The sequence below is a fragment of the Netta rufina genome, assembly GCF_964035555.1.
Source record: "Netta rufina genome assembly, chromosome: 1".
Classification (NCBI taxonomy): domain Eukaryota; kingdom Metazoa; phylum Chordata; class Aves; order Anseriformes; family Anatidae; genus Netta; species Netta rufina.
Genome location: NC_140123.1, coordinates 158,562,521 through 158,584,299, shown reverse-complemented (window position 1 = coordinate 158,584,299; position 21,779 = coordinate 158,562,521).

Here is a 21,779-nt window from a genome sequence, read left to right as displayed (position 1 = left end):
TACAAAAGCCTTTTTTGTTTTCTTTTCTTTTTTTTTTTTTTTTCTTTTGTTGTTGTTGTTGTTGTTGTTGCTGTTGAGAGAAGCTGAAAAACAGCACATTTACCCGATTTCCTGGTGGTCAGGGTACTCGTTGCAATGGAAGCTTCATGCTAGTACCAATCTAAACTGATACTTCATATTGAGTTTATCAAATGAGAAGTGACTGCCTCAGCTCTCCAGAAAGTGACTATTTGGGTACATAGTGTTTTGCCCTATTGTTCCTTGGCATAAGGAGAAAATCTATGAAGTCTCAAGATCATTATGAAATGTGAAGTAACTCAGTTCCATTCATTTTCATTTCTAAGCTTGCAAATTGCAAAATTAAAAAATAAAATAAAATAAAATAAAATAAAATAAAATAAAATAAAATAAAATAAAATAAAATAAAATAAAATAAAATAAAATAAAATAAAATAAAATAAAATAAAAAGTTGATCACTGACTGAACTGGAAGGATTTTCAATCTGCCATTTTAATGGAAACAGGAAAAGTCAAGAGCCAGTATTTTGCCATTAAGGGCATAATATATATACATAAAGTTTAAGATGGTTTGGGATATTTTTATAATTTCTAAAGACCTAACAGCATCATCTGGCAAGCCCAATACCTCAGCAGGTCTCTGGATTCTGCCAGAGTATTTGGTAGATGAATCTTCATTATGATGACCTTCGTAAAACACGGATTTGAAATGGAGCTTAACTAAAGCATACTTATATTTTGAAAAACTGACCCAGGTACAAGTGTGCCATGGACAAGAAGCAGCCTCGCAGTATCCCTAAGCAAAAATATACATTCAGATATTGTTTTTGCTTTTGTATAATTGCTGCCTTTCTTTTATAAATCCGTGAAATTATGGTTCTTGTCACTGAGCTTGTACGGCATGTGGGAGAAACTCTGTGTGTATGAGAAGTGCTGCAGGGTATTGATATTGAAATAGTAAATATTCCTCATAGCTTAATGCCATAGTGCCAGTTTGGATGGCAAGATTGTGCAAAGGACAGATTTTAAAGGGTTTCCAGTACTTTAGGTTGAAATTTGTTGGTCCTATGTATCTAATATCAGCTAATCCTCTACGTTCCTTCCATGGTCTGTGGAAAGAAACTCCATAGCCACATGACACTGGATTCATTTAAATACAGTATCCTATATGATTAATGGTATGAATCACTTCCTATAACTGCCTGTCCCTCTACACTCACTAGAGATGTTACACACATAACTGATTACAATGGGTGATTAATTTATAAATAACAAAAGTTAGATGAAGTGAAAGTCCTCTCCATTTAGCACTGTAAATAACCATCTAGTACTTATTGTGTAACTCACGATTGTGGTATCTAAGTCTCTGTGATAAGCAGTAATACACAAAGCAAAATCCCCATTCACAGTTTCTAACCTGGTTCTGAGAAGGTCACAGATAGAAAATCCAATCTCTTGGTTCATCTCTTCAGTTTTTCATCCTATCATTTATAGACAAAGAAATCTACCATTTCAACTTTCTAACAGAGTTTTGACATATGGAGAGAAAGTCTGTAAATGTGTGGAAGTGTAGACTACTGGAAATGTTGTGGAAATATTAAGATCCTTGTGGCTATAAATTCTGAGTGATGCCAGCTGGGAACTGTAATTTAAGAATCAACCTACAATAAAAGTTTAACTTAAACCAATCAGCACACGCATACACATATATATAAATATACATATGTATAATTGTATGTGTTCTTTGCAGTATGAGTTTCGCATTCATTGATTGTACCACACTGTTGCTCTCAAACAAGTAAAATACTAAGATTTCTAGCAACCCAGACTTAGAACATCCACTTGCAACATGTAAGCATTATTCAATCTTAAGCATCTTCAGTCGTATTCAGAAGTGAAAGAAAATGGGCTTACTTACTTACTTTATTTATTTATTTATTTAATAATAATAATAAAAAAATGCTATAATACATGGACCAAGAAGCAAAGACTCCTCTTGACTCATACAGAAAAATATCATTACTAGTAATTTGTCTCTGGCTCAAATGAGATAAACTGACTGTTAATAAGAAGCACCTTATTCTTTGAAAGAACTTTACTAAGTATTTCTGGTTATCTTTTTCTATTAAAAAGCAACCATTACTATAATTCTGAAGGATTTAAAAGCAAGGAAAAAAAGGAGGCTGGGTGGCACCTCCTTGGTTTTCTACATATTTTCCTACTTTCAATTTTCCCATCTGTTGTAATTCCCTTCCCTTCCCTTCCCTTCCCTTCCCTTCCCTTCCCTTCCCTTCCCTTCCCTTCCCTTCCCTTCCCTTCCCTTCCCTTCCCTTCCCTTCCCTTCCCTTCCCTTCCCTTCCCTTCCCTTCCCTTCCCTTCCCTTCCCTTCCCTTCCCTTCCCTTCCCTTCCCTTCCCTTCCCTTCCCTTCCCTTCCCTTCCCTTCCCTTCCCTTCCCTTCCCTTCCCTTCCCTTCCCTTCCCTTCCCTTCCCTTCCCCTTCTTTTTGCTTTGACAAGTATTTGCAGGATAATTGAACTTTTGCCTGACAGTTTTAGGGTTTTTTTGTTTGAAAACTTTAGTGACAAATGAGAGTTAACAAATCAGAGCAGAGCCCTACAGGCTGTACACAACACTCACACAGCAAGCAATAGTGCTTTTGTGAGAGGAAATGCACCTTTTATCTTAAAGGTCATAGGAGGTACTGTGTCAAATAAATCAGCAACTTTTGTGGATGTTTGATTACTACATGTATTCTCCTTGAGATACAAAACTCCAGACAGAAATCCTGCTTCTCTACATACCCCGTGTACTGGTATCTTGCTGCGTGCATGAGGGATTCACTGTGCTGGGGCCCAACTGCAAGTTAAAATTGGATGGTTTAAAATCAATTCCTCCTTGACATGCCTTTCAAGTCTGAACAGATTGGAAGCCCTCAGGGTTCTGAATTTGACCTTCTCTGGAAGAAGTTTATGAGATTAACTCTCAAAGCACAGCTGGTCTCTGTCTCCTGTTATGCTACATGTTAATGATGCCATCAAACTCTATTTGGAAAAACAGAACATTCTGCAAGCCCAAACTCAAATCTGACTGAGTAAAACTTCCTCCAAATTTTTGTTTTCCCCTTCTCTTTATTCATCGTCCTTCATTTAAACTAACTTCAGAAAGAACCCCACGTGTTAATATAAACATATATTATTTTTCATGTGGGGGAAAATTTATACTCATTACAGGAATTCTGGGGAGACTTCAGATAGTTTTACTTATCTACAGTGAGTATCTCAAAGTCATGGTAAAGGAAAGAAGCACATTTTCCCCAAAAATTTGTACAGAGAAATTTTCTTCAAAGAGACCTGATTCATAACACTGACAGTAGTTGCTGAATAATTGTTAGAAAATAGGATTCACCTACTAATCTAAAGGTATTAGAAGTAGAAGCTCCCTTTGAGTTTACAGCCTGTTATTAACTGCCAAGATCAATCCATGCGATTCTCTTTTAAATTGGATTTATTCAAATGTCCACTATATAAACAGCATAAGAAGAATGAAGACTTAAACTTTACTACTTATATCACAGTTACTGTTTTGTTTTTATAGAGGGAATATGTCTATCAGTCACAGAATAAGAACTAAATTTGATTTCATTTGAGTACTATAATTGGCCAAAGTCTGGAGCAGAATGGGGTGAATCTGAACCCACTATTTGTCTAGATTTCTGCCTTTCAGGCATTACCCAAAAAAAAAAGGATCTTCCTTTCTGGCTGCTCTCCAGTGTCCTCTATCATCTTGTTATCTGACTTGGGATGAAGCCTCCCCCAGTTGTGTTCCTATAATGGCAGTAACTGATTAGAGCAAGAAAGTAGACATAGTAAAACTACCTGTCATATATTCCACTGTTACACGTAAGAAACTAAATTGTTCTGCCTCATTAGCCTACTACATACTTCATTTATATCTGAATAGGAGATTCCCTGATACCAAAGATCATCCCTGAAAAGATCTAGGATATGAGAGTTCTCTGGTCAGCAGTTTTTATCCTGTAGATATCAGACTTTATTGAGGGGTGGTATCTTGTCCTCCACCATAGGGAAAAAAAAATCAGCAGGGGAATAAATAAGGAGTAAAGTTTGGACACAAGCTTCCAAAAGATCATGATTTTGTAGAACAACTAGGACTTTTAAAAATATTTCACACTAGAGAAAAAGAGTCCCACTCTGGATTTTGAATCCAGGTAAGTCTTAATACTGGATGAAGTCCTGCCTAGCAATACTTTAAAAGTTGTTTAACCCTTCATGTAATGTAAAATATAATGACTTAATGGTTCTGGTGGAAGCATCATACATCTGATGTTTCTCTGTTTCTTGCACAATCTGTCTTAGTCTCACAAAGACTGAAGGGTCCAGGTACAGTTTCTTGGAATTTCTGAAATTAAAATAGGATAAGTTGTGACATGAAGTTGAAACTACACTGGAGAACATGATTAATTAATACTAGTAACATATAAAGTTGGTGAAGTAGAGCATTTGCTTCAACAATAACCCAATCAAACCTCAAGTGCAAGTTTGTGTTGCTCAAACTCCTGGAAAATTGAGTGCCTCCTATTTAGATTTACTAGCCAGTTTTAGCCAGCTTTGGCAAAGGTTTTGCTGAATTGAAAAAAGGTAAGCTCATAGCAGTTCTGCATGAGCTGTGTTTTCATTAAATGATCACCTTAGCTTTGTCTGACTATACTGTATTTTTTTTCCAATGAAAAGGGAAATATGAAAGACACAGTGATAATCTCTGCAATTACAGGAATAACATTTCACTTTCTTGTTAAAAATAGAAATAAAAGATGAATCTTTGGGAAGAGAGAAGAAAAAAAAACTTGGATGTGTCTAGAGAAACCCACATAGACATTGAAAGTCATGGGCCAGAAACCTTCTGATAAATGTACTTTATAATGTTCGTATAATTTGGGACATGTGACAAAGTAAATGAATGACTGCACTGGAGAAAGAGGACAATCAGCAAGGATGTGAAATTACACTTGGCACAATTTCATTTGCCTCAAAGCTCACTAGAAAATCAGTCTTTCATTTCAGCATAAGCCCAAACCCAGGACCTTTTTAGCGTGTTTTATCCTTTTTAAACAATCTTTAGGTTTTGTGGCTCATTGCTAGAAATGTGGGTAAAAAGGAACTTTGAAACATGGTACACAGTTACATTTCAAAAACCTACATCAAGCTCTGAATTGTTTGGTTTCCTGCGGCAGGGGAGAGGAAAAGAGAAGAATAATTAAGGTGAATATTTTGTTCCTTGTATTTATTCTCTGCAGTAATAAAAAAATCTGGATCAAAGAAGTTCTTTGTTAACAACCTCCATGTTGAGCCTCAACTAAAGACAGATTCAAATGTTGTCCTTTTGATCTTTTTCCATTTTGTTCTTGAAACCACTCCCTTGGTGTTCTGCATACCTTCCATCATATGAGTTTAGATAGTAATAGACTTTCTCCACTTTCAAACCAGGGCTGGTCATTCCCTTTAGGGGCAAAAATTAGTATCAACATCTTTGAAGGGAGGGTTTGAATGTTGACTAACCTTCACCATTCTTGCTTTTGTAAAACCATTCCTCTGGAGAAATGACAAACAATAGCTTTTAACTATAAGATACAAACTACTGAAGCTAGGTCAGTGGCCTGCCCAAGCATCTGTTTTCAACGTTTTTGTGGAATATCTGTAGCCTTTCTTTATCCTCATCTATAGTTTTGTGAGTTGGCTACTCAAAGAGAATTAAATAACATCAATGATCAGTGTCTTTCTCTATTCTCTGAACTTTATTTAAGGTAAGTATAACTGTTATATGAGCAATTTTAGTGAGAAAAGTCTTTTATGTTTACTGCAGTTATAATTAGACCTTCAGCAGACATTTTTGTATATCCAATTGCAATCAAGGAAAAAGTAGAACCAATGAGAAGTTACTGGGGGAAATATAAAAGCAAGGGGTTTGTTTCCTATGCAGGATATCTAAAAAAATTTACCACAACAATGTGGCAGCTTGATGTTACAGACAAAAACCTCAGACTGTAGCCTTGCAAAAGACATGCAGTAAATACCTTCTCCCTTTTTGCTATTTCCCAGTAAAAAGGACTTCATTGCTACAGAAAAAGAATTAATGATGAAGAAGAATTAAAAGATGTTTATTGAGCATCTATAGATGCTCAATAGAGCAGTAGAGCAGCAAGGCATCATAACATAAATCTGTCTTCAAACAATATAGTTTCTGACAGAATATTTGAGACCAGTCATCTCATTTGAAAGCCAGGCTCTCTCAAACAGGTAGCTTTCTGGAAGAAACTGAGGCGCCACAACTTTGAAATCAGGCTATCATAGTATGCTTCTTTGCAGAAAGGTTTTCATCTCTTCCATTAATGAAATCACATCCACCGTGTTCAATGGCTGGATACATTTTCCTTGATGTGAGTGACTGAGTGAATTACAATATATGTAAGAATGAGGCCCTGGAATGCATATATATGCATATACATGTATACATACATACATGTATGCATATACATATTTGTTTTAAACACTTCCATGAGGAAGTGCACTTACCAGATATATATGTGCCCTCCAGTAAACATATGGAACCACTGCTTTCAGATATCACTCGCATTATATTTGTCAAACCACAACTGGCAATCAAGCCACAGCCAGCTGAAGATCTGCTTTTAATTAACCTCAGTGCAAGACAAGAATGGAAGAGCATTTATCTTTTCCTGTTGTACAAAGATGCACTGATTCAGCAATAATTGAACCCTAAACACTTCATAAACTTCTTTGGGGAGGAACTGCAAAATGCCAGCAAAGTCATCTGTGAGTCATTACGAAGAGGGAGGCCTCCGTTGAGTCCAGTATTCCCTGTTCCAGATCACAAAGGAAAGACAGTGATAGTGGCTGGCCATCTTGAGCATTGTACTTGGCATGAACAGGCCATATTGTGAGTTTTCCAAAGGTAGTTGTTACAAGACAATACCACAGTCTTTTCTGATGTGGTCTAAGATTTCTTGATCAAAGACACTCTCTTCTAACAGCTTTTTCAGTCACTAGAGTATAACTGTTTTTAAAATGCTTACATTAGAAGAGAAGGACTGCATTTATGTTCCTGCTTTGTGACTGCCAGAGCCCTCAAGTACTTTATTATAGCACATTGCCAGTTTTGTTGTAGCTAAGGTAGAGAATTCCTTGTTTGCAAGCTTTGTTTTTCTATAAGACATAAACTTTTACATATCTTGCCTAAAATTGTACAAGTCTGCTCATGATGCAGAATTGTTTTTGTGGTCCAGACTTCAAATTCAGTAAGATGTTCATGAGACATGAATTTCTGAATAAAATATAATTCCTTAGAGGAAATCTGCTTCTTTGCTTATGTGTGTACAGATATGGAACTCTGTATGGAAATTCATAAAGCCTGGTTTCACCCTTGCCTTAGGTACTCTCAGTGTAAATCCACCATTTCCATGGGGAACGAAGCTGAGAAATAATATTTATTTATTTATTTATTTATTTATTTTTAAGAAAAAAAGATTAGTCTCTGAAGAGAGGTTTATTTGTCTGCCAGGCACCAGACGGATTAAAATGAGCATTAGCAGGCAGAATATCCTAGTGAGTATCTGCCCATGAGCTGGGGTTTATGTGAACTTAATTGCTCGAGGAAACATACTTTGGTTGCTGATTTCATGTCACACCCAAGCAATGTAAATCTGAGCCTTGCTTTTGGCTGAAATATGAGAAATGTCTGCAGGCATTTTACTAAAATCCAGCTCTGCTAAGGCAGTGTGTATGGAAGAAATTGAATCAGAGTCTACTGGCTAACCAGAAAAGAAAGTGCAGTATGTGAATGCTGGCTGGAAAGTGACGGGGGAATATCAGACAGCAACTCTGGGACAGAAGGAGACAGTACAGATAAATAGAGGGTAGTAAAAAGAATAAGATGTTAAGAAGTAGTTAAAGGGCAAACGTGGGTGCGAGTTTAGGACAGCAGAAGGAGGAAGGAAGCTGGCCAGGTAGGAGGATGTCAGACATGGCAGGGACCAAAGATCACTTTGTTCTTCCTTCCCAGATGTGTTCTGGGTCATGGATCCTGGTCATGGGTCAACAGGGCCCTCATCCTGTCTTCAGTTTAGTCAGAAACTGGGGACAGGGACGAAGCAGAGACAAAGATCATATGGATTTAATCCTTAGAAATGAAAGCCATTTAAGAGTAAGGCATGGTGCTGATGGACTGGCCAGCATATCAGGAACTGAGGAAGGCCTTAAAGGTGGACGGATCAGATAGGCCAAGCACGGAAGAAAATCAAAAAAGATGCAGGATTTCATTTCAGTGATATCCTAGAGGTGCTTGAATGACAGATCTGTCAAGAAAACCTGCTGTTATATTTAATATCTTCCACAGCAGATGATATGCAAAAAAACAAGCCCCTGTTATATGCTCCCTGACTTCCACAAAGCTGAATGCTTAAAAGGGGGGCAGGGAGGAAGGGACTGGATTTAATTTAAAACATGGGAAAAAAAGGTGAATTACAGGAACTTGGATGAAGGGAAAGAAAGGCAAAGAAGAAAAGAGACCGTTGATCTCTGTTCTCACAACCATGTCTATTTTTTAGTTTGTGAATGTTAGGACAGATCTTGCGGAGTTTCTGGTTTTGCACCAGAGTAGAGGTTGTCTGTTAACATTGGCAGATGAGATGTGTCTGCTCTTGGTCAGAAACTCCAGCCAGGCTGCCATATGTCTAAAAGTCTCAGATATGTCCCTAAGCAACTGCATAGTGCTATATACCCAAATGGATCTGGGAAACGCTGTACCTGCTTTGTATCTGCTTCAAAGGTGAGCAACTGGGCTCAGTTCTGGTGTTCCCAAAATCACTAAATTTAATATGAACAGATAAATATTTTAAAATGTGTATGGTAAAGAGATCCAACACTTCCTGGGTGTACCATATAACACCTGTACTTCATTCAGTACAGGAAATCCTGTACAGAAGTATGGCAGCCCCTGCATACCAATTCTCTTCCAAGTATTTTAATTTGTTATAGCTACTATTTACTACATAAGTTTGTGATTTATCATAGAAACCTTGTCATAAACTTGAAAATTTAGTAACTTCTTTACCCTCTTGTCATGATAAAAGATGTACTGGAAGATGTAGAAGCAGTTAGGACTCTCACTAGCAACCATGTGGCTTAGAAAGAGAAACTTCAGATTAGCACCCAGACCTGTGAAGAAAAGGGGAATTAGCATGAAAGAAGGCACTTCCACTATGCAAAAAACACATAATTTTCTTCCAGTGAGAATAAGAGTTTTCCCTTTAGCTTACTGAGTACTCTGGAGTTGGAAGAGTGCTGTCCAGACCATGGCCATAGACATCCATACTTTCTTTAAAATGATGTGCAAGGTGGAAGTTTTATTATGATGGTTATTGAAGTTTTTGGGATCAAGCAAATTTTTTACATTGCAAACTCCTTAATACTGTTAAGTGTACCAGGCACTTTGTATGACCTTTCAGCAATTACCATGACCGTATACATTAAAAAAATGGCAGTAAGACCTCCTCACAACCCTGGAATTCATAGCCAATGATGGATTTAGAAAAGCCCTTCTCCACACTCATGGGAGCTTTTTTCCCCTCTTCCTAAGAGTCATCTGGGGCTGGCAAGCCAACACCCTCTCATCTTGCTGTCGCTGTGGCACCGTTGCTAGCTGTCAGTGAAGGCAACCCACAGTGCAGGGAGGAGATGGGAGAGTTGGCCGTGAGTTCTGCACTGCAGCCCCAAATGGTGTAAGGCTCCATTTGAATTGGAGAAAGCTCTTTGGTAATGCTGAAAAACTCAAGCTGTCCACTGCACTATTCTGGAGAAACTGTACTTTGCACTATGGATTGTCACACTTTTAGTACAAGCAGCCATCTTCAAAACTGACATAGCAGGCTTGGCTGTGAGCATGCCCATATCTGTGAGTTGCCTGCTGCAACAATGCATTAATGGTTCTATATGAGGGCTCCTGTCTGCTCTTGTGTCTCTCTACAGACATACATGCCATTTGCTGCACGCAATTTATGGTCAAGAATAAGATTTAAAAAACTGGAGAAAGTAGAGCTCAAATGGGAAAAATCACACATTTTGATTAGGATTGTGAGAGAGCAAAGTCTCTCTCTGGTAGTACAACTAATTGCTGACATTGGTCACAACATCAGTGACAACAACCACGCTCTGTGAAGCAAAAGGACCAATGGTGTTTCAAAGTGTGAAGTGATCCTTGCAAATACTCAGCAAGACACTTGCTATAGTATGGAAAGCATTGGGACAGACTGAAGAGGAGCCTGTGAGTTTCTCCAGCCTGTTCACTTTTCTGCTTTCAGACACAAGTTTCCTTTACTTTATGCAACTGAAATTGTCTGGAGGACTGTGGAGAGAGACAGGAATCTGGGAGGAGAGATTATTTTTCAACATAGTGACTATGGTATTTCCAGAGTTCCCTTGCATGTTCATCATCTACTAGTTTGAGATTTTCCAGAGCACTAAAACCCTTTACACAAGAGAGATTTTTAGGTGCTATCTAACTATGATTTCCCCCTCTGAAATTTGCAGTCAGATATCTTACAATATTTGGTATTACCTTGTTATTTGTAGTACATATATAATAGAAGCTTAGTCCTGGATTTCGAAGTTAAGACTGTAAGCTGTCCTGCGGTTTCCTACTAAAAAGACATTTGGAAAATAAGACTTATGTGGAAACACTGAGAGAGCTGAATTTGTTTAGTCTGGAAATGAGGAGTTGAAAAGGCAAATGATAACAGTTTTCAGGTATGCCAACACAGCTACAGAGAAGACAGTGACTGATTGGATTCTCAGATCGTGGTGAACAGAGCATGCAGAAACTGTCTTTTTATTGCAGCAGAGAGATTTAGATCAGTCATTAAACATCGGTATAGTTTCTTAGAGAGATTGTGGAATCCCTTTAATCATCTAATGTATGTTCTTTCAAATGCATAGATATCAGTATGGCGTTGGTACACTTGAAGCTGCCCCTGAATATGGGGAAGGGCTGAATACCTGACCTCTTCAGTTGCCTTCACATACTTCTATGATGTTGTCCTAAGAAAAGGAATAACAAACTTTTTCTTCTCTTGACTTATTTTGCAGTCTGACTTCTTTGCAGAGATTAGAGGGGAACTTTTCCAGATAGTCTAGAAAGCTAGCCATGCTGGTAACCCAGCAGAGGAGGCAAAGGTGGTGGGAGAGGAGGAAGAGAGAAAGCCACAATCCTTCCAAAATCTTCCCCCAGACAAGTGTAGCTAATGAAATTGTGTTACCAGGACAGCCTCTAAGACCTGCCAGTGTTGCAGAAGTCTTGTTTCTAAAGATGTTGCTCTAGCTGTACTATTATCTTATAGCCATCAAAAGGCTGAGTGCTAAAAGGCTGGAGATTTTGGAGACCATGTAACCCAAAGCAGTCAGGATGGTGATCAGAGTGCTACCTGCCCATCTGGCTATGGCAAGTGGCAGTACTGAAGCTCACTATGGGCATGCCAAGCAGTAGGTTGTTGTTGACCTGCAGTCCCATGGCCCACACTGGTCTCAGCTTCCCCTGCCACCTCCGTGCACTGAGGGAATTGGTTGTAGACACACAAATGGTGAAAAGCAAGCTCTTTGGGAGGAGGAAGACCATGTTCTCCCTACTACCCAAGAAAGCTGACCAAAGCTCCCAGCAAGAGGTTCTAGTGCCAGAGGAAAAAAAAACCTCCCCTGTTCCCATTGTGCCATGGGAGTTGCCCCATGCTTTTCACATGCTGCTTTCTGCTCACCAGGCACATCCTGCTTTCTCCACTTCCTGAGATCCTACAGGGTGGAACAGTCACATATTTTCTTTTTGTGAATGTTCTAGATCCCATCTGGGTAGAATTCCTTAGGATTGCCCTGTTAGACAGTACTGTAGACAGTATGGCGACTGTGCTGTCATAATAATGAGTTACAGAGTGGTATGGGTGACACACACTGTATGATGACAAAATGACTCAAAAACTCAAGCAATTTTGCAATGCAGGAGTCTTGGTATAAGGTTCCTGACACTCTCTTTTCCTTGTGCTGATGGAGTTTCTGTATTTACCCATCTTACAAGGTAGAAAATCCAAAATCCTCATAGAAAAGTTTCACTTGTGGTCTATGACCTAGCCATAGAAATAAAGTACTGGAAATATTATGAGAGCATTTTACCCGTCAGCTTGGCAAAGAGTAGCAATATTTATTTATTTATTGCTTAGGCTGGCCCAAGCATTTCAGTGGTAAGCTCCAGGACTTCCCAGACATTTATTTATAGTATTTTTCTCTTGCATAAACAAGAGAGTTTCTATTTGTGATTGCCATTATATCCTTCTGCAGTTTGTACTGGTTCAGAATTTTCTTAAGGAATGACTAAATAAATCACTCTCCCAGTTTCTGAACTAGCTTTGCTTCCTACCCTGTTATGAATAAAAAGAGTTTAAAAAATGTCTGTAGATGAGGCTCTGTCTTTCTTTTGGAGATTTTTCACTCATGAGAATTGTTCATATGGTATTTAGCTTATGTGTTTTGTTTTATTTTGTTTTTGTTTTTCTTGTGTTCAGTGGGATCGAATCTGGACCTCAACACCAAAGAGCATCTAGCTAACTTCAAACTTCTGAAACTTCAGTGGGATTAAAAAAAAAAAAAAAAAAAAAGGTAGACAGGTAGACAGAGACTGTTTCCTTGCTCAGATTTTCCAAATCTTCACTCTTTTTCTTTTAGCACATTCTTGGGGCCATACTTGTTTCTCTTCCTACTTCCAGACTTTAATTTCTCTCTGCTTCTGACAAAGCAGACAGTTTAAAGCAAAAAATACCCAGATCTGTACTCTCATCAGTTTGTGGAGACAACTCCACCCATGTTACTTAACCTCTGCTGAGACATTGCCTACATCTGGAGCTCTGGCTATGAAGGTGCCAGCTGTCTTAGTCTGGGTAGAAACTCAACATCTTTTTCCATTTGGCCAGAATGAAGAACAATTCATATACATACATACTTATGTAGTTCTTTGCTGGCAGTTCTCCAGAACATCTTTGTGTACAAAAGATGTAGAGTAGGTAGACAGATATAAAGCTGACATATAATTTATCTCCAAAAGAGATTATCATAGTATCTCTTTTTCAAGTGGAAAAGGTTAAATATTCTAAATCATTCACAACAGATGAACAAATACCACCTCTGAGCACCAAAAGCAAACTCCTCAAACTAGTCATACAAAAAAGCATATAAAAGACATCTAGGGCCTGATTTTCATTCATGATATTTCACTGTGTAAATTAAAAAAAAAATGAATACACATTTCACAGGTGAAAAGAGAAAAAAAATATGATAATTAAACATTCTAGTTTGCAATCAAGGTTCTTAAAACCATGCTGAGTGTCAACAGTTAGGAATTCTCTTGTATTGATATTCTAATTTCCATCTCCATGGAAACAACTGTCGTTATAGGCATTGTGTTGTTCTGTGAATCATGAAAGGATGGAACAAACTCTGAAGAAAGACTGATTTTCTGGAAAATTACAAAGGTTTCATTTTCACCAAAACTGAGTTACACCAGTTAAAACACAATTAGCTCAGAAAAAGATCCTTTTTTTTTTTTGGAAGTAAAACCTTGCATTTCACATGACACCACACTGACACTTCACCATGAGGATTGCAATGCCAGAAAACAGATCTGTTGATCTTTCCAAATAGAAAGGAAATATACTTCCAAAGGACACTTACCTCCTTCACACTACATATTGCATATGTTCTCATCTCTATTAAGAACATTCAAATTATACTCATGGGAAGCAGCTATGATGGCCCTGAATCTCAAAGATCTTTTACAAATAGTCTGAACTATTTTTCAGAGTAGAGATGAGATACGTAATTCTTCTTTCCCACAGAAGTCACTACATATGTAAAACATCATTGAAGACTCCTTCCTTTCTTCAAGCTGGGTTTCTCTGCTTCTCCAGATCAGTTTGGCTATTCCAGCATTTCTAAGGTACTCCATATGTTGATGAATAAACTGTCATTTCCCACTTGTAATGAGATTACTCAGTCCTTGGGAGCATATTTATTAGCTACAGGTTTTTCTCATGTCTAATCACATCCTTGTTTTCTGTGAAGAAAATGAACAGGGATGTATTGAATTTGAAAGCTTGAGGTCTTAAGTATTTGCGTTAGGAGTAGGTAGACTTTATTACTTGGAAGGAAAACAAAAGGAAACGATAAAAGGACTGAGGGGGAGGGTTTTTTTTTACAAACCTAGGTTAATAAATATGAGGATTTTGCCATTGGAATTTCTGCATGTCTTGAAGTTTTTACACAGGCTAAATACACCTTCACCATATATTTGTCCAACAGCAATATCATCTGTTATGAATAAATGATGGGTGGAAATAAAAAATGCAATGGAGGGAATAAACTACAACAGTGGAATAAACAGGCCTTGCAGTAACAGCTTGGTAAGAGAGAGACTTTGTGTGAGGTAGAAACCACATTTCTACCAGATGGCATGGGCAGCTGTCCCGGAGGAGAAGGGATATGATGGTGTCCAGCTATAACTCTTACACTCCCAAATATCACCCTGATGTGGGAGCCATAAAAGAGATTGTTTGGGGAAAAATAAAATTCATGTCTCTTCTTTTTCCACCCACCCTCCAGGATGAAACTCGGAATATATCCAGTCTGAGGCTCCAGCTGCAGGGGCAGCTGCAGATGTAGCTTAAGGAGGGTACTTAGCATGTTTGGAGAACTTTCTGGAGAACACTTGGACCTGTCATTACCTTAATCTAAGCCACATCTGTCTCTCCTATTGCCTTCTTCCCTTCCAATTATCTCCTGTAACCTTCAATGTCTCCCGTCTCCTGATCTTTCTTACACTTCTGCTTGGTGTTTGCTTCCAAAGTACCCTTCCTCTTCCTCTTCCTCTTCTTCTTCCTCTTCCTCTTCCTTGCCACTAACACCAACACATCTATTGCCATTCCATGGCTCTTGTGTGTTGTGTCATATCCATACTGCATTCTATCTTGCAGTTTGGGGCAGAAGCCTTTTTGCAGCAAGCTGCAGCTGTGATACTTCTAGGGCTGTCCTCTAGGCTGATGCTGAGACATAATCATTCTCCATTGCTAACATAAAAATAAACAAGAAATCATTTTTTTTCCCCATTGTTTCATTTTCCAATAAGTTTGTTGCTCTTGTTGCATACCTGGGGAGTTATCACTAAAAGTTACTATTTAGTACAGAATCTCTTTCTGTTTGAGAAGAATTGGTATATTTGAATATAGGCAAACGAACTGTAAATATTTTTCAACCATGGAAACCTCAGTTTGGTGATGACTTCCTTCCTATAGAACAGTCTAGAGATCTTCTCATTTTTAAAGGAAAAGATATATTAACCAAAAGATCCAGGCAATGCTACTGGGATTTATAGGGCTCACTGGCTGAGATCTCTTTCACCCGATGACTATGTTGCCAAGATATATGAGAAAAATAGTCCAGTGCTACATTGTTAAACAGGATACAATTACAGTGTCTGGTATATTTGATATTATCACTTCAGGTTCATTTATTAGTTCAATTGAGATTAGAACTAGGAACTGAAGTGGTGAAAATGGACAGTTTGGGGCATTGTATTAGACCTCAGCAAATAGCACATACTTGTTTTACAGATAAAGGCCAGAGCTCCAACTCAACATAGCTGGAGAATGCTTGGAAGAGAAGTGCTTTTACACATCTTGGAAATTAGAGGAATCTCAAGCCTGTGCTATTGCAGATGCCTGAAGAAATGCCCCACCCTTGCTTCAAACCTTCATTTTTTCTGAGAAGTAGAAACTTCCAGAGACCTCTGGCATATTGTGCTCTCTACCCAGATATGGGGAACGATGCAGAATATCATATCTGTACTCCACTTCTGAACTATCTGATACTTACAAGCCTAATGTTGAATGTTGTTTTGGCAATACAGTACTTGCAAATATCATGTATCTCATAATTTTTAAGGATACCTCAAAAAAATTGTTAAGAATATATTAAGAGTGGATACAGTAAAATAGTGTCAAATTATGTCAAGACTTTAATTAACCTGCTGTTTTCAACAACTAGGACATAATTATTCCAAGGCATTTTATAATGACAAAATTAATCAAGGTCAACAAAAAACACTACTGTCCTGTAGCAGGAGGAATTGAAGGTGATTTGCAGTCATCACCGAAACTTTGCTCACTAGAATCTCTGGCATAATTCTCACAGGGGACTCATGACTGATCACATCGTTTGCCATTCTTGCTTTTTTAATAACTCTGAACTCAACTCTCTGGGAGGAGGGAGAGAGGGAGGGAGGGAGGGATGTACAAGAGCACAAAAGCAGTAGTGGACACATTCATTTATTCACTTCTCACTCTCTTCACATTAAAGATTTCGAACCTTTTTAAGTAATGAAATCCGAGGTCCTTAATTTTCCCACATATATTTTTGTCATTAGAGTCTACTTGGGCTCACAACTTCTGAAAATCCCAAACTGCAATAGAATCATAGAGTCCTATCCCGAGTTGTAAGGGACCCACAAGGATCCAACTCCTGGATCAAGGTCCAGCTCCTGGAACCACAGAGGTCTACCCAAAAATTCAGACCATATGACTAAGAGAATATTCCAAATTCTTCTTAAACTCTGACAGACTTAGTGCCATGACTACATCCCTGGGGAGCCTGTTCCAGTGTGTGACCACCCTCTCAGTAAAGAACCATTTCCTGATATCCAGCCTGAACCTCCCCTGTCACAGCTTGACTTCATTCCCTCAGGTCCGATCACTGGTCATGAAAGAGGAAAGATTGATGCTTGCCCCTCTACTCCCCCTCATGAGAAAGCTGTAGACCATTATGAGGTCTCTCCTCAGCCTCCTCTTTTCCAGGCTGAACAAACCAAGTGACCTCAGTCACTCCTTTTATGTCTTCCACTCTAGGCCCTTCACCATCTTTGTAGCCTTTCTCTGGATGCTCTCCAATAGTTTCACGTTCTTTTTGTACTGTGGTGCCCAGAACTGTACACAGTACTTGAAGTGAGGCTGCACCAGTGTAGAGTAGAGCGGGACAATCACTTCCCTTGACCGACTAGCAATGCTGTGCTTGATGCATCCCAGGAACGATCAACTTCAATATGCTACTCTCTTCTAAATGTCAACTATGTCCAAATAGTCACAATTGTGACTATATTCTTCTACTTCCAGCATGCTCAAACCTAAAGGTGATGCAATTCATATCATTATTTTCAGTTACATTGCTCCAGCCATTTGAGAAGTAAACACAGTATCTCTCCAATTACATCTTTACTTTAAATACTTTTACTCAGAGAAACACATCCCCTTTCAGGGCTTGAATGGTTCCTAACACCTGAAACTAATGAGACAATTACTGACAATTATCCTGCAGCTGTAGCTGAGAAATTTGGTTTTCATACATATGGACATGGCAGATAGGAATTCCAGAGATTTCTGAAAATAAAATTCTGGATTTGAATGACAGACAGATTGTGCATTAATATGAAGAACATGGGCTCAGCTGAGTGGTATGTATGCTTTTTTGATTAAACTAGACTATCAGCAGCTGCAGCATACATGATTGTTTTTGTTTTGGGAAAATAAAGTTATCTTTCTTCCTATTTATTTTTAATTAGCTGTGACAGCATACAGAGAGCACTAAAGAAATTTGCTCTGTGCCAAAACTCTTCACAGGGCACACAGGATCTGAACTTTTAGAAGTTTGAACAGAAATGGATAACACTAAGGGCAAAGTTTATTGACATAACCAAAATATGTATTCATTAGATTGTGGCTACAGCTGCAAAACCAACAGAGGAAGTCCCCTCTCCTCTTGTACTGCCTTTGGTCATGAATTCCTCTCCTGTACTATCTCTTTAGTTGTAGAGTTACAAGTGTTTATAACATTAAGATGTCAAATGGCTTACTGGAATTACCACAAAGAATTTTTCAAAAAAGAGAAAGTAATTTTATTCCTCACTCTGATTGCATCAGTAGTATTTGGGCTGCAGAGAAATGAATGCAGGAGCCATTCACACTGGTTTTCCTGTCATGGCCAGCATCCTATATGACTGTAGATATAAAACCTCCACTAAGCAATACAGAAAAGTTGCTTAGGTACCTCAGAATATGAGTTTTGCCTGAGCAGAGTTATTCTTGGCTGAAAAGACTTCTCAAACCTTACCTCATGCCTAAACCCAACTGGTGCTTAGCAAAAAGATTTCCAGTGTCTCTGGAAACACTGGCTGTTAGGCATGCTCTGAGCAAACCTGAGAGATAGTATTGTGTTCAACAAAAAGTTAGGTCTTTATTTCTACTGCAGTTGACCATGAAGTAGAAAAATTATATTTATGCTCTTTGACAGGATTCAATTACTTACCCTGATTTCCAGGACATTGTTTTAAGCTTTGGACTAGCAGAAATACTGAGTTGGATCTACTCCTGATTTTCAGTAACCCATTTTTAATGGTGTGGGAAAGCTATGAGGGATCTGAGATCTCAGTGATTGTACCACTGAGCAGATCACTTGCCTTCTCTGGGAGATGGGGTCCCTCTTCTGCATCTCTACATATACTATTTCCTGGATGCTAAACAGAAACCAGTATCTGCTCTACGCTTAAGTTAGTGTCCTCACTGTCTCCTCCACAGAATCATTAGGGACCACATTCCTGCTTCTGTATATCAGCATGCTAGACTGTGTTGTGGAATCTTGTAAAGTTACAGGAAAGAATATAAATCTGCTATTATTAAAGTGCGTATTAAAGAAATAAAATAATTAAAGTTATGTGTCTAATTATTTCTTCTATCTGAACAAGCAGCTTAAATATTGCAGTTTATACAAGGGATTCTGTGGAAAACTTTTTTCTTTTTTTTTTTCTTTTTTTTTTTTTTTAATTCCTATGTCAGTTATTTTTATTAAAAAAAAATACTTTATATATAGCTTCTGAAAGTCTTAAGAAAGCTTTTGGCTTGTAGTTTTTTTTTTTTATTGCAAAAATGTTGCAATTTATAGATAGGTTAGTATACTGTCTGCCAGAAGGCAGCTTTGCCCAAATCTGTACAGAGATATGTGGTTACCATTCTTTTTACTAGTAAAACTCTTTGACAGGACACTCTTAAAAAAAATTAAAAAAAAAAAAAAATATTACTTTATTAATTACAATAGGGGTTATTTGTTTCACTTAATCCTTATAGAATAATCCATTTTTGGGTACTTGGATATGAATAATTTTCAAAATTACTGTTTTGATAGAAAGGCAAGACTACTAGACCGGACATCTTTTTGAGACATTAGCATCTGAAATTTTAGAGAACTGGTTTTGGTAGAATATGTTAAAAAAGGAATGAAAGAGGTTAGTAAACACAAGTCTGAATACTGTTGAGTAAACTAATATCCTGCTCCTGCAATCCATTTAGCAAGAATGGAATTTCTAACTGACAGGAGAAAAAATGGTAGTTGGTGGCATAATAAATTACAAATTAATTATAATACAAGAACCAAATTAATAATGAATGTATGATTGTTTGCACGTTTAAAACTCTTTTGCTCATTTTCACTGCTGTTTTTTTCCCAGATCCTGCAAACTCTCTAGTAGCATTGTTTGGAAATGCTCTAATGGAATTTTAGAAACTGAATAAAGATCTCTGACACTGAAACATTCTTCTAATGACAAATGTTTTTCAAGAACATCTCTGGTAATTTTAGTCATACTGATCTGTGTGAAAGAGAGCAGTAGATATGATTCCCCTTTTGTTCCTGGAAAAATGAGACAAGAAAGGTAAAGGGACTGCATTTTTGCAGAGGATTGCATATGCTTTATTATTAATGGTTTCGTTTGATTATTTAATTAATACTTCTCTCTCAACAACACAAAGCATCTACAAGTGGAGTCAGCTTAGCACCTTGGAAATTCTCATATTTGAATATCTAACAACTTTCCGCTTTCAATATAATTTTTGAGCATCAGGGTAAGAGTCTTAGAATGCAAGAATGATTTTGATCCTTCTAGAGGCCACACTTCTCTTCTAACCTTTCCCTTCTTCACACCTTTGGAGAGAGGCATTCTGCTGTACAGCATCCATTTCCTCCTCTTCCTCTCCTTCCTTCCCCTCACCTCCTCCTCCTCCTCCTCCTTTTCCTCTTCTTCTTCCTCATCCTCTTCATCTTCTTCCTCCTCCTCCTTTTCATGCTACAGCAACAAATACCTCAACTCACACATGGGGCAACAGTCTGCTTCTGTGACAGCAATTTGCTCCTTTCTGCCACAGTTATCCCATTTTCCCATGCTGAAGGTAGTTTAATGTTTTATAAGTCCAAAGTAGAGTTTGAAAAAAATAAAATTCACTGTTTTTAGACCAATAGCAATTTCTAATAGACTAACAGGAATTTAGAAATTCCTCAGTTATCAGGTATTTTTTTTTTCCCATTTCTTTGTATTATCTTTTTATTTATTTATTTATTTTTTCCTTTGGTTTTACCTTTATTTCTCAATGCTTTTCCATCAAAAACATTACAAGAACTTGCAGTTCAGTAACCAAATATAGAAAACGGCAAGCAAGGAGTTCCTAAAACAGACACCTCCAACTCCGTCTTCAGTATAAAAAAAATGGAAACCCAGCTTGTTTTGATGATAGTGCAGGAAGTGAACCACAATATTATTTAACTTTTTTAAGAGTTGAAATGCTCTGTAAGTAGCAAGAACAGTCCACTTTGCACTCAACTTTGGACAACATAGCATTTAGAAAAATATTGTGCTTATGTTGCTGTCTTCAGTAGACTGTGTGCCTTCAGAATTATACTGACTGGCTTGGGATCTGATTACTAATATGGAGGAATCAGCTAAAATTTTCATTTGAAACATATTTGTTGTTCAAAGATATTATGTTACTCCCTAGAGAGTGTTTTTTCCATATGCTCTTCAAATTACAGCTGCTTAGACAATCCTCCTACATTTAAGTAATTCAAAACAATGAATATTGTATTCATTCTATTGAGGCACAAAATGTCTTTATACTTCATCAGGAAATATTTTAAGCCAATAAACAGGCAAGCAGAACATTCATAATTAAGGCTGTCAATTTGTTTTCAGCTCATGTATTTTTTAAACAAAATATTATGCTGTTATTCTGGAAAGAAAAGGTTGGGCAATTAAATATGAATCTTGAGATAGCTGCAAAGAAAACTGAAGTTGGTCCTTCTGGAATGGCAGGTAGGGGATTGATACAATGGTCATCACTGCTGCCAGCATTCCCCTCCTCCCACAGGCTCAGAAATGTCCTTGGTCTTAGTCTGAAAGAAGTATTTCTGCAGTCAGAAAAGTGTTTTTGTTATTTCTTGTTTGTTTGGTCAAAAGAATGCAATTTTGGTGTTTGTTTAAACAGAAAATGCAGTCTGTCATGTAAAGAGATACTGTCAATGTAAAGAGATAAAGTTGGCTTTAAAGAGACAATATTCATATGAATTATACTCAACTTTAAGAAGTTAAAGTAAGTTTCAGTCCTCTACCATTTTTGATAGCTTTTAAGTTTTGTTTCTCTTTTCCTATAGTTGAAAAATGAAATTGTCCCATTTTCCATAGCAACACAAAACAGTCGAAAGCCATCTGTGTATACATTGGAAAAAGTGAAATGATAAAATTTTGAATTTAGTGATGGAAAACTCTGA